Below are 12,518 nucleotides of genomic sequence, written 5' to 3' on the forward strand. Positions count from 1 at the left end.
GCCGCGGGCCGAACAATGCGGATGGCCCGCGCGGCCCCGGCGTCTCTCCCGCTGCCGCGCCGAGCGCGCTGAGGGGCCGCGTGGACCGGCGACCCGGCGGAGGCCGCGCTCCTGGTCACACCGCGCTCGGTCCCCGCTGCAGCGTGGGGCCCGGAGGGGCCCCTTCCCCGCACCCCTCCGCCGGCGGTGCCGCCGCCCTTCGAGGCCCGGGTCGCCCACCCGCGCCCCACGCGGGCGTGGTCGCCGCTGCGAGGGTCCCCTTTGCGCCGCGTGGCTCGGGAGAAACACCCCCCACGTCCGCGGGCCCCCGTTGGGGTGGCGGTGCAGGGGCGGGGGGGGGGCGTGCGCCGCGCTTGGCCGCCCGCGTGACCTTTTCCTGTTCTCGGAGGCGGGTAAATTCCCTGCACCCCGGGGCGCGGGGTCCCCTCGTGGGAGCCGCGCGGCGCTTGCAGAATTCTTTAGCAGACTGCGTAGGAGACGGGTCCCGCGGAAAGAGACGGGGCGGGGGGGGGGAACGGGAGGGGAAACGATGTTTCTTGCTCGGGGGGCGGGCGGCGAGATCTGGGCGCGGGAATTATAACTCCCCCAATCGAGGAGGCTTGGAACACAGAGCCGGCCACAACAGAGAGCTGGAAAGTTGGAGCTGTGTGTAGGAATTAGGAAGGGGAAGGGTATTTTGCATGGTTTCTCTAGGTGCTTCTCGTGTGTGTTGGGGGGGGGGAGGGGTAGGACTGCCAGCCTTTTTTCTGGTGGCTTTTAAACCTTTAGGCGCTGCAGACTTGAATCAGCGCTTCCCGTACATTCCATTTGTAGCGTCTCATCCGTATCTCGCCTTTTCACCGTTTTCCTCAAATTGGATGGAGCAACCTTTTCGGCTCCCACTTAAAACCTTGACTTTCTCACTTTCTCTTTCCTTGAAATTTTGAATACTCACTTTGCGTTTCTCTCCCCCAAGTTTAAAGGCTTTCCAAAGGCAAAGATTTAATTAAAAAACAAAAAACAAAAAAACCTTTCAGGGTTAGAAGCAAGACCTAGGTTTGCATCTTTCTTGATGGACTCTGCATGTGAATTTGGCCTTAGGTCTCAGCCTTTCCGAGTATTCCCTTCCCGGTGGTTAAGAAAAAAAAAACAGTGGGGGAGGACGGTGCACACGTTATAGAGCTTAATGTTAAGGCAGTTGCTGCAAAACATACAAGGTTGTTAAGTAATGTCAGTGTATTCGGGTGGTTGGGAAGTGACTTGGAGAAAACAAAGCATTTTTTAGTTCCCGCATTTCTTAGTTGAGGGTATAGAGAAGGGATACAAATGAGAGAATCAGGAGATAAAATGGTGATTGGGACCTGCAGCTAGTGTGGGGTATGAGATAGCTAAGGTTTTGTTGAGTGATTGACCTGCCAATCTTAGGGATTAGTGGTTACTGAAGGTTCTTGCATACTCAGTTTAGAGGTGATGTATGAGCTTGAGGCCTTAGGAAGAAATAATGGTTCAGGGTCATCCAGTTGCTAAGAGGTGAGTCTAGGAAATGTCCTTGGTAGTAAGCATTTGTGAACACTCACCTGTACTTACTGAGCATGGTTTTTCTAGGCTTTAAGAACGGTAATCTCAGGAGGAGGCTGGAAGATTATGGCATTCTCTCCATCTGTGTCCTTGCCTGAAGCCTTAAACAGCTTTCAGCTTCATTCAAGTGTTCTATGTTGAAATGATGGCTTACAATGGGCATCTGTGTTCCGTTGTGAAAGTGGGGGGAAACCTTCACCCTATGAAGAAAATGAAAGAGAAATTTATTATTTTTTTTATGTAGGCTCCACGCCCAACATGGGGTTTGAACTCATGACCCTGAGATTAAGAGTCACGTGTTCTACTGACTGAGCCAGCCAGGCGCCCCAAGCAAGAGAACTTTAACACTTGGGGTTGATACTGGCTAGAGAGGGAGAGAACCATAGACCTAGAACATAGGCACATATCACAGTTTAGAAGGGAGCTGGAGAAACTGGAAGGTTCTGAGCTGGCAAGGTGTGTAAGTGGCATCTAATTAAAGAAAAAAAAATCCTAGCCAATTATCCTTAATTCTCAATCTGTTGGTCTTAAAGTTGAGAAAGTTTTGTGTTTGTTTTTTTTTTAAGTTTATTTGTTTATTTTGAGAGAGAGCTCATGTGTGCGAATTGGGTAGGGACAGAGAGAGGGAGAGAGAATCTCAAGCAGGCTCTGGCTGTCAGCCTCGGGGCCCGATGCAGGACTCAAACTCATGGTTCTTGAGATCATGATCTGAGCCGAAATCAAGAGTCAGACACTAAAAATGACTGAGCCACCTAGGCACCCCAAAGATGAAAAAATTTTGATGGCAAGCTGAAGAAAATTCTAGGAAGAAATACTACTAAAGAGGGAGGTGTGTATTTATGCATCTTTGTTAGTTCTTGAGTCCCTACAAAAGTGTTCCTGGGAGTAAGAAAACTCTGATTCTTATTGTATTCCCCCATCACTTGATTTGGGGGGAGACCTGTCACCCTTGCTGCCTGTAGGTGTATACACATGGAAAATAAGGGGATTTGGCTAGAGTAGGATCTTATAAGTTCTTATTTTCATAATTTATGTTTATTTATTTTTTAGAAAGAGCGCAAACTGGGGAGGGGCAGAGAGGGAAGGAGACAGAAAATCCCAAGCATGTTCCACCCTGTCAGTGCAGAGCCTGATGCCAGGCTCGAACTCACAAATGGTGAGATCATGACCTGAGCTGAAATCAAGAGTTGGCCACTTAACCAACTAAGGCACCCAGGCACCCCCGTTCTACTTTTCATTTAGGGGCACTAGGTGAGAAATCTACCACCTGTGTGTGACGTCTCCAAAAACATTTATTTTAATTGATAATGAGTCAAAAGGCATTAGTCTTGGCATGGTGAGTACTGGATGTGACTCAGGGGTGAGTCAAATGCCTGTGGAGCCTGGATTCATGTTCTTTGTCCCATTTGTCAGTAATCCTTCCTAATGCTCGAGTTCCATGATGTGATTTTAATGGAATTAAACTTGAACCACTTAGTTATTACATTCTGATTCCATATAACTTAAGAGTGCAAGCCAGCTGGTACCCAGCAGCCACTGGGCCTCTAAGAACAATTATAGGTTGGGCCTGGTGGTGCCTCTTTAGTGTTGTGGCTGATGACATAACTCAGGAAATTTTAATTTTTGCTAAAAACAAAACTTCATCTTTGGTCATCTTGTCAGTAAAGTATTGGACTCTTGAACCCAGAAAATATTTTATGATTTCTCAGCTGAGGCACACAAGAACCAACATGTCCCATGTTTGTATGGTTTAAGCATCTCTGGGCTGGCGGAGGACACATGGTTTTTGTTCCTAGTCGTAGACGCTAGGCAGCGTCTGAGAAGAACTCCACCCTCTTCCCTGATGAGGGTCAAAGGCACAAAATAAGAACCCCTACCTTGGTACACAGAGGTGAGTGTGGTACACATGGCCTCTGCCTGCCCCGTTAGAGCCAACAGTCTTCTAGCTGGCTGGTCAGCCCTCAGGTCTAGCAGTTCCATGCCTCATTTCTTCCCCTGAGCTGGGAGTGTCTTTGAAGGCAGGCCCCAATGTCTGTATCCTGGACACAATTCTGGTACATCCTAGATGTTTAGTAAGTGTTAAATGGACCCAATTGATGTTATGGTAAAGATTGAAAGCTAGTTCAAGTACCCTAGGGGAAAACAAGGCACACATTATGGGTCCTGAGTAAAGAAACATGTCTGATGCAGTTATGTTCATGTTTGGACCGCTGGTCTCTATATAGGGACCAAAAGTGACTTGTGTTAATCCAATTCAGAAATTAGTTTTATAACAAAGATGTTGTTTAGTAAATTAAGAACAGAAGGCCGCTTGGGGATTATAGGCTTGGCCAAAAAGGTTTAGGGTAGGGGTTCTTCTTTTGTGCCTTTGACCCTCATCAGGGAAGACTGTGGAGCTCTTCTCAGAGTAAGAATTTGCTATATATTTTTTTTAAGGTTTATTTATTTAAGCCCCCTCTACACCCATCGTGGGGCTCGAACTCATGACGCTGAGATGAAGAGTCTCATGCCTTTCTGAGCCAGCCAGGCGCCCCCTCAGTAAGAATTGTAAATGCATAAAGTAACCTAATTACTTTAAAATACAATTTTCAAAATAAAAAAAATCCCACATATGTAGCATAGTAATATATGCTTCTTCAGTAGCATACTAAATAACAGTATCTGGCATCAGGCCTTATAACTTCCATAATTTCGAGGTAGAGCTGAGAAAGTCGGTATTTCAACTGTGATGTAAGAAAAAGCTGTAATGATTTTATTGGTGACAATAGCCCAGTATAGTTGATAGGTGGTTTTACAAGCATAATTGAAGAAAATGCTCAATTTCAACTAGTGTAAATGAGGATGCATATTTTTTCTCATCTAAGTTAACAGACTCCCTGAATTTTATCTACTGGCCCCTGGGGAGTCCAAAAGCTCCCTGGTTCAGAGCCCCTACAAGCTGGAGAGAAAGGAGACTGTCTTTTCTGTGTAGTTTCTTTTAGGCAGAGTAGGTTTCCACTCAAGGCCAGAGCTGTAAGCAGATATCCCTGGTTCCTCTTCAAGACAGACACCCTTTGAAAACATAAAAGCCAGTATTCATTAGTTGCCTCCTGGGCTAAGCATTGCCCTAAGCGCATTACAGGTTATTTTACGTAATCCTCACTACAACCCTGTGGTAGGTCCTGTTATCCCCATTTTAAAGATGAATAAATAGGCCCATTGAAGTTTTTCACCTTCTAAATGTGGTAGCTGGGGTTGAAAGCTTTGTCTATTTGATTCCAAGGCCTTTGTTTTTTTTTAAATTTTTTTTTCAACGTTTTTTTATTTATTTTTGGGACAGAGAGAGACAGAGCATGAACGGGGGAGGGGCAGAGAGAGAGGGAGACACAGAATCGGAAACAGGCTCCAGGCTCCGAGCCATCAGCCCAGAGCCTGACGCGGGGCTCGAACTCACAGACCGCGAGATCGTGACCTGGCTGAAGTCGGACGCTTAACCGACTGCGCCACCCAGGCGCCCCTCCAAGGCCTTTGTTAATTCCACAACTGCGAAGCCTCTTAGTTTGAGGCTGTGATTCCCAACCCTGTCTCCCCCCACCCCCGTGCTTTCCCAGGGGCATTTGGCAGTATCTGGGGTCATATTTGGTTATCATGAGTGGGGAGGCCAGGGACGCATGCTCAACACCCTACGATGCACAGGACAGCATCCCTCCCGCCCCCAACATTGACACCCCAAGACATCAGTGGTGCTGGGGTAGAGAATCCCCGAAGTAAATTTTTAGCTAGGTCATTGCTGTAATCCAGGTGACTGATCTGGTTCTTTTTGGAAGTCTCCATTATACACACATGAGTAGTTCTAGAGGGAGGGAGGGTGTTACCTTCCTCCAAGGTTTGCCCTGGGGTTGGTTCAGAGCAGAGGGCTTGGCCGGCATTTCCTACGCAGCTGAGCCCATTGGCTTCTGGTGATCTTCGCTCCTTGATTTCCTGAACCTTCCATCCATTCTTGGAGCTCCCACTCTTTCCTTGTATTTGTTAAGTTGCTTTCAGGTAGAAGCATATCGTCTTTGTGTGGTTGAAACCCCCAAAAAATCCAGTTTTGATTGCTACTATTTATTGTTCAAGAGGACAAAACTTTCCCCTTTGTCTCAGCATTATCATTCCTCTTATCCTATCACACTTTATCTACCATTGTGATAACAACACCCCCGCCCCCTCAACACCGGCTTTAACAATGAATCCTTGAGGGGGCTGATGACTGGGAAGAGGGGAGTGCCTGCTTGGGTCCTTTTCTAGATTGGCCAAATCATGGTCTGGGCTGGGGGGGGAGTTTCTGGAATTTGCATTTTTAGCCAGCTTCCTTCCACTAATTCTGATGCTAATTATGTACAAGAACCACTATAATAGGATCCTCATTAAAACAAAAAACTCTTGTATCAGGAACCTGGGGCATCCCCCAATCTCAGGCACCAATCAGCCAGTTAAATCCTGTGCGTTCTACCTGCTACACTCAATTCCTTGCTCAGCCATTTTCCCAGCTACACTTCTTGGCCACATTCTCCCAGTTTGTCTGTCTCCATTTTGGGGACGGGCTTGGTCGCCAGAAACTCAACAGATTCCTTGTCCCGTTTCTCATTTAAAAAGCCTCCAGTGTGTCCTCATCTCCTTGTGGCTAAAGGCGGAACTCCATATCATCCCTTAGTTCTCTATTTCTACTCAGTTCTCCCTCCCCCAACACACATTTGAGTCTCATGCTCCCTGTGCTTCCAAGTAGCTGGGAGGCACCCACACTAGGAATTGAACAGCTCTGGGTGAGGTATTTTTTTGTCCTTTAGGTATTCTTTCAACTTGAATGTTGTTTGCAAATGTTTTATGGACTGTTTGGGGGAGGTCTCTGGAATCTCTCTTCCTTTGGCACACTCTTACTTTGTTTTTTTTAAACTCTTTTTACCCCAACTCTGCAAAGATTCTTAATTGCACTAATGAAGCTGTATTTGACTCCAGGCTGAGTAATTGCACATTGCTGGGAATTAGTTTTGTGAACTTGCCATTAAAAAATTGTATAAACCATAATGAATCTTTTTAGAGTGTAGTTCCAAAGTTACACCCATTTTTTTAAACCTGTAGAGGTAGTGTATGGTAAAATTACTTTGTGCTTTATCTCAAGAAGCCTCATCTAGTTATTTGGTGGTTCTCTATCATAATTTTAAGTGCTGTGGAAGGGATAACACCTGTTTAAGAAATTGACTCCATAATCCAGGCATTAGGAACAATCTCCACTCCACCTAATGAGAGGTGCATTTTCAAGTACTCTGAAGTCCTGCGTGTGACATTTGTTAAGGATAGCATTTTCCAACTTAGTAACCAGCAGTGGACACTTTGTGTTTTTTTGAAGGGGGAAAGCTGATTTTAAGTTGGCTAAAATTAAGATAGAAAATGTATGCATCATGTATGGCAAAAACTTAATATTTTTAACAAACAACAAACCAAAGGTCTTATGACTAGACACTAGTATACCGTTAAATAAAATCATATTTGGGTAATATAGAAAAAAACATACAAGTGGCATAGAAGTATACATGATGGTGTTCAACCCAACAAGGAGAGAAGCAAATAAAAATAGAACGTTCTTTTTAACTTCCCAGATTGGAAACTGAAAAAAACTTAAGATATTAATTGATATTTACGTTAATTGATATTTAGGGGCACCTGGGTAGCTCAGTTGGTTGAATGTCTGACTCTGGATTCAGCTCAGGTCATGGTCACAGGGTTGTGGGATTGAGCCCTGTGTTGGGCCCTGTGCTGAGTGTGGAGCCTGCTTGAGATCTCTCTTCCTTTGCCCCTCTCCCCTGCTCTTCCCTATTTCCGCTTCTCACTTTCTCTAAAATATATTAAATGAGCATAAGAAATTCGTCTAAACATAATGGAAGGTTTTGCAGTGCATGAGTTAGCAGCTTGGAAATCTTTGCATCTAAATATAATGAAATGGGCTGTATTTGAATGGTCACACAGGACTTTGGTACTTTGTTGGGAGATGGACGGAACAAAGTGCTGTGGTCTCATAGCTTTGAAAAGTTAGAGCTTTTGGTGTCAGGCTCCGTACCTGGGTAGGATTTGGAATTATGGGCTTTGTCGTTTGAGTTGAGACCAACGCCGTCATACTAATCCTTGGCAGGTAAGGATTGGTTAGAAAGTTCCTGGATTGTGGCTGGGCATCTGTTTAAAAACGTGTTCAGTGAAGCTGTTCCTGAGTTTAGTATCTGGAGTCCCACACATTCCAAGCGTTTTAATCCGCCATCTCACTGCACTTGTAACCCAAGCCTGCTGGTGTGTGCTGCCACTCCAACCACCATTTCATGGTAGTTTACTTACAGGCTCAGTTCTTTTTGAAGAGTCGGGAAACCTCCTCAATTGAATCTTTAAACCAAGTATGTAAACCATGGCACAAATGCTCTTCGAAACCCTTACAACTAGGCACTTCTCCAGACCCCAGGAAAAACAACTCGGGGGCCCTAAATTGTGGTGGGCCTGCATTTCATTAAACTGATACTGTCATCTGAGCTCTGGAAGGAGCCACTGAACTAGTGGCCATGCTTGCGATCAATTGCATTTATATGCCAAGCAGTACACCCAAAAGGAGCTGGGAAGAACTGGTAGCATGTTCCAGAAGACCCTCTGGGTTAGTTTCACATGCACCTTAATTTCTCCCTCTGCTTGAAGGCGCTAATGATACCAAAATCCCACACAGTGTTGTTGGGTGGGATGTCCAATAAAATGTTTGGAAGAGTGTCAAATGATACATAAAACACCTAACACTAATTGCAATACTGAGTACTTTGAAATTGTGCCAGTGGATAAAGATGTTCAGTTATAAAGACCTGTGAATTTAACTTACTGAAAGAGAAGGCAAGTTCTGCTGGCAAAAGAAGAGGCAGGAAGTAAAGCATTGGCATGTGATTTGAAGGTTGGTCTTTATTTAAAGAAGCTCTTTAAGTTAAAGCAGAATTTTTAAGAATACTCTTGAGTTTTAAGGTATGACATGTGTTTGTGTTGCATGACTCCATTTCCTTAGAATGGATATTTCTCCAGTGAGAATCCTGAAAAATTTCTAGGACCTGTTGTATCTAATATTTATTTATTTTTGAGAGAGAGAGAGACAGAGACACACAGAGTGTGGGTAGGGGAGGGACAGAGAGAGAGGGAGACACAGAATCCGAAACATGCTCCAGGCTCTGAGCTGTCAGCACAGAGCCCAGTGCAGGGCTGGAACCCACAAACTGAGAGATCATGACCTGAGCTGAAGTCTGTCGCTTAACCGACTGAGCCACCCAGGCGCCAAAGACATTGTTGTGTTTAAGACCTGTCAGCTCACACAGCTCACCAGCTCACGCTTCTGCTCAGGTCATGATCTCACGGTTCTTGGGATCCAGCCGTGCGTTGGGCTCTTCACGGGATCCAGCCGCGCATTGGGCTCTGTGCTGACAGTATGGAGCCTGCTTGGGATTCTTACTTTCTGGGATTCTCACACTCGTTTCCGTCTCTCTGCCCCTTCTGCTCTCTTTCTCTCAAAAAAAAAAAAAAAAAAAATGCACGACTGATATGCTAATGGACATTCTTAATTTCTAGAGGTGAATACATAAGTATCTTAAACTTGGTACAGGGTGGAATGCTTTTTTTAATTATTGAAGTATAATTGATGTATGATATTAGTTTCATATGTACAATGTTTTGATTTTACATTTATGCATTGTGAAATGATCAAGACCATAGGTCTAGGTAACATCCATTACCATACATAGTTAACAAATTTTTTTGTGATGAGAACTTTCAAGATCTGCCCTCAGCAACTTTCAACTATATAATGCAGTGTTAACTAGAGTTACCATGCTGTGCATTACATCTCCATAACTTTTTAAGCATTTTGTGAATATTAAATTGTTAATAGAGCTCTTGTGTTTTTTTCTTTGATAAAGGATCTGGCTTTACTTGAAGAAACTGCAGGAACTGTTCACGTAATGGTTTATGTGTTTGTCTTTTTACATAATTTTTTTGTTTTGAAAATTATTTGCTCATTTTAGCCTATGTGCAAGATATGTAGGGAAATATAAAGAGGGGAACCCAGATCTATAATACTATTAGAAGTAGATAACCACTGTTGATGATTTGCTATATGGAACAAATTACTTATTCTTGTCACAACTATAATTGAGGAAAGACAACACGATGTTGTGATTAAAAGCACTGGATTTTGGACTCAAAACTCACTGAATTTGAATCCTGGATCTATAACTTACTAGCTGTGTGACCTCAGGCAAGTTCTTGACCTCTCTGTGCCTTACTAAGCTGGCATTAATAGCATTCAGTCTTGCCATTAAGTACAATGCTACCTTTAGGTTTTTTACGCTCTTTGCCAAGTTGTGGAAGTTCTCCTCTGTTACTGCCTTCTTGTGTGTGTGTTTTTGATGTATTCTTTTCTTTTTTTTTTTTAATGTTTATTTATTTTTGAGACAGAGAGAGACACAGCATGAGCAGGGAAGGGGCAGAGAGAGAGGGAGACACAGAAGCGGAAGCAGGCTCCAGGCTCCAGGCTCCGAGCTGTCAGCACAGAGCCTGATGCGGGGCTCGAACTCATGAACTGTGAGATCGTGACCTGAGCCGAAGTCGGACGCTTAACCAACTGAGCCACCCAGGCGCCCCTGTGTGTGTGTTTTTATTTTGAATGGATGTTGGGTTTTGTCAGATACTTTGTCTGCATCAGTTAATAATGTGATTTTTCTTTAGCGTCTTATTATATATGGTGGATCACATTGATTTTTGTTTTGTTTTAATATTGAACCAGCCTTGCAAACCTGGAATAAATCCCGCTTGTTCATGGTACATAATTATTTTTATTTATTGCTGAATTCTTATTTGTTAATAATTTGCGAAGGATTTTCGTGTTTATATATTCATGAGGGATATTTGTCTGGTCTGTATGTTTCTCTTTGTGGATTGTCTTTGTGTGGTTTGGTATTAGGATCATAGTTTCATAAGTTAAGCATTCCTTATCTGTATTCTTTAAGAGATTTTGTATAGAATTGGTGTTACTCTTTAAATGTTTGGAACTCTCCAGTGAAATCATCTGGCCCTCAAGATTTCTATTTTGGAGTTTTCAAATTACAGATTCAATTTCTTTGATAGTTATAGAGCTATTCAGATTATTTCATATTGGTGAGTTATGGTAGTTTGTTTTTTTAGGAATTGGCCCATTTCCTTTTAAGTTGCTAAATTTATGTGTGTAGAGTTTGTGGGATTCCTTTATTCTTTTGGTGTCTGCGGGTCTGTATTGATATCTCTCGTTCTGTTCCTAATATTGGCAATCTTATCTTCGCTCTTTTTTTTTCTCTTGTCAGTCTTGCCTAGAGTTTGTCATTTTTAGTGATCTTGATAAAGAAATGGCTTTTTGCTTCATTGATTTTTTTTCTATGTAGTTTTTCTGTCTTTAATTTCATTGATTTCTGCTGTTATCTTTATCTCCTTCTGTTTACTTAGGGTTTATTTTTCTCTTTTTCTATGTTCTTGAAGTGGGAGCATAGATTAGCAATTTGTGACTTTAAAATGCTGACTAGTACTCTTTTTTAAAAATATTTTTTAATACTTATTTTTGAGAGAGAGAGAGAGAGAGAGAGAGAGACAGTCAGTGTGAGTGGGGGAGGGGCAGAGAGAGAGGGAGTCACAGAATCCCAAGCAGGCTCCAGGCTCTGAGCTGTCTCGGGGCACGAACTCAGGAACTGTGAGATCATGACCTGAGCCGAAGTCAGTCACTTAACCGACTGAGCCACCCAGGTGCCCCTTTGACTAGTACTCTTAAATATTGTCATTCTCCAGTGCAGCTTCTCTGTTAGCTGCTAATGTTACTTCTATGTATTCCTTAAAAAGCAGGGGTCCTAGTTATATAGGTTATTAGCTGTTTAGCCCCCCCCCCCCCATTTAATAAGTTGCCAACTTGAATGGAGGAAGTATTCATATTATTCTAGTCTCAAATTCTAAGAACGTCACTTGTGGAAATTCAGGTTATAGAATTACAGCTGAGTGTCCCTATGCCTGTTGGTTAGGAATTTAGAGTTGGAAAAGACCTTAGACTAGGGGTCAACAAAGTTCGGCCCTTGGGCCACATCTTGCTCTTCTGGCATCCTTTGTTTGGCTTCCTGGTGACTGACACAGCCCTGATTTGGCCTGCAAAGCCTGAAATCTTTACTGTGTGGCCCGTTATGGAACAAGTTTGCCCGCCCATGTCTTTAGACCATCTAAGTCCAGTGGCTTGCTTTAGAGCCATCTGGAAAAATATTCAAGCACTGATTCCCAGCAACACCCCCCCCCCCCCTGGGCCTTTCTGTCATCTGGAATCCATCATAGTACACACCCCTCTCGTTGTCCAGGGAGTTTTTGACTTGTGTCCTTTGTCTTTATCTCTGTGGCATTTATGGTTCCAGCACCTCCTGGGTGCTGAGTAATCTTGGAGGTTCATTCTGGAGGGTGCCATCCTGAATGTTGACTTTGCTGAGTGTGCCCTGGCCAAAGCCGGAGGAAGAGAAGGTGCCGGAGGAAGAGACGGTCCTGGGGTTGCCTCAGGGGCAGCTTTGATATAAATGTAATTCTTTTGATAACATGAACTCCAAACTGCTTTATCTCTAGAAATACTGTTCATTGTTGATTTGCAGTCTGGCATGGAAGCTTGGGCATAAGCCCTAGAATTGTTTGTAGAAATATAACTGGGGGGGCGCCTAGGTGGCTCAGTCGGATGAGTGTCTGACTTTGCCTCAGGTCATGATCTCAAACTGAAAAGTCACACTTACCAGTATCAAAAGGAGTATATATGGCTTCCAAAGAAATGAAGAAGATAAAAGCAAACACTCAAAAGGGAAAAACAAATTTAAAATTCATAAAACAAATTAAAAATATAAGGCAACATTAAAAATAGCATAAAAATATGACATTTATAATAAAAG

General features: G+C 43.6%; 1 protein-coding gene across 2 annotated transcripts in view; it reads left to right on the forward strand.

Annotated features, from left to right (window-relative positions):
- Positions 1 to 12,518, forward strand: part of SMS (spermine synthase) — a 54,746-nt gene that overhangs the window by 802 nt on the left and 41,426 nt on the right. The window lies entirely within an intron of this gene.

Source organism: Herpailurus yagouaroundi, unplaced genomic scaffold, assembly GCF_014898765.1.
Source record: "Herpailurus yagouaroundi ecotype Mexico unplaced genomic scaffold, PumYag 67793, whole genome shotgun sequence".
Classification (NCBI taxonomy): Eukaryota; Metazoa; Chordata; class Mammalia; order Carnivora; family Felidae; genus Herpailurus; species Herpailurus yagouaroundi.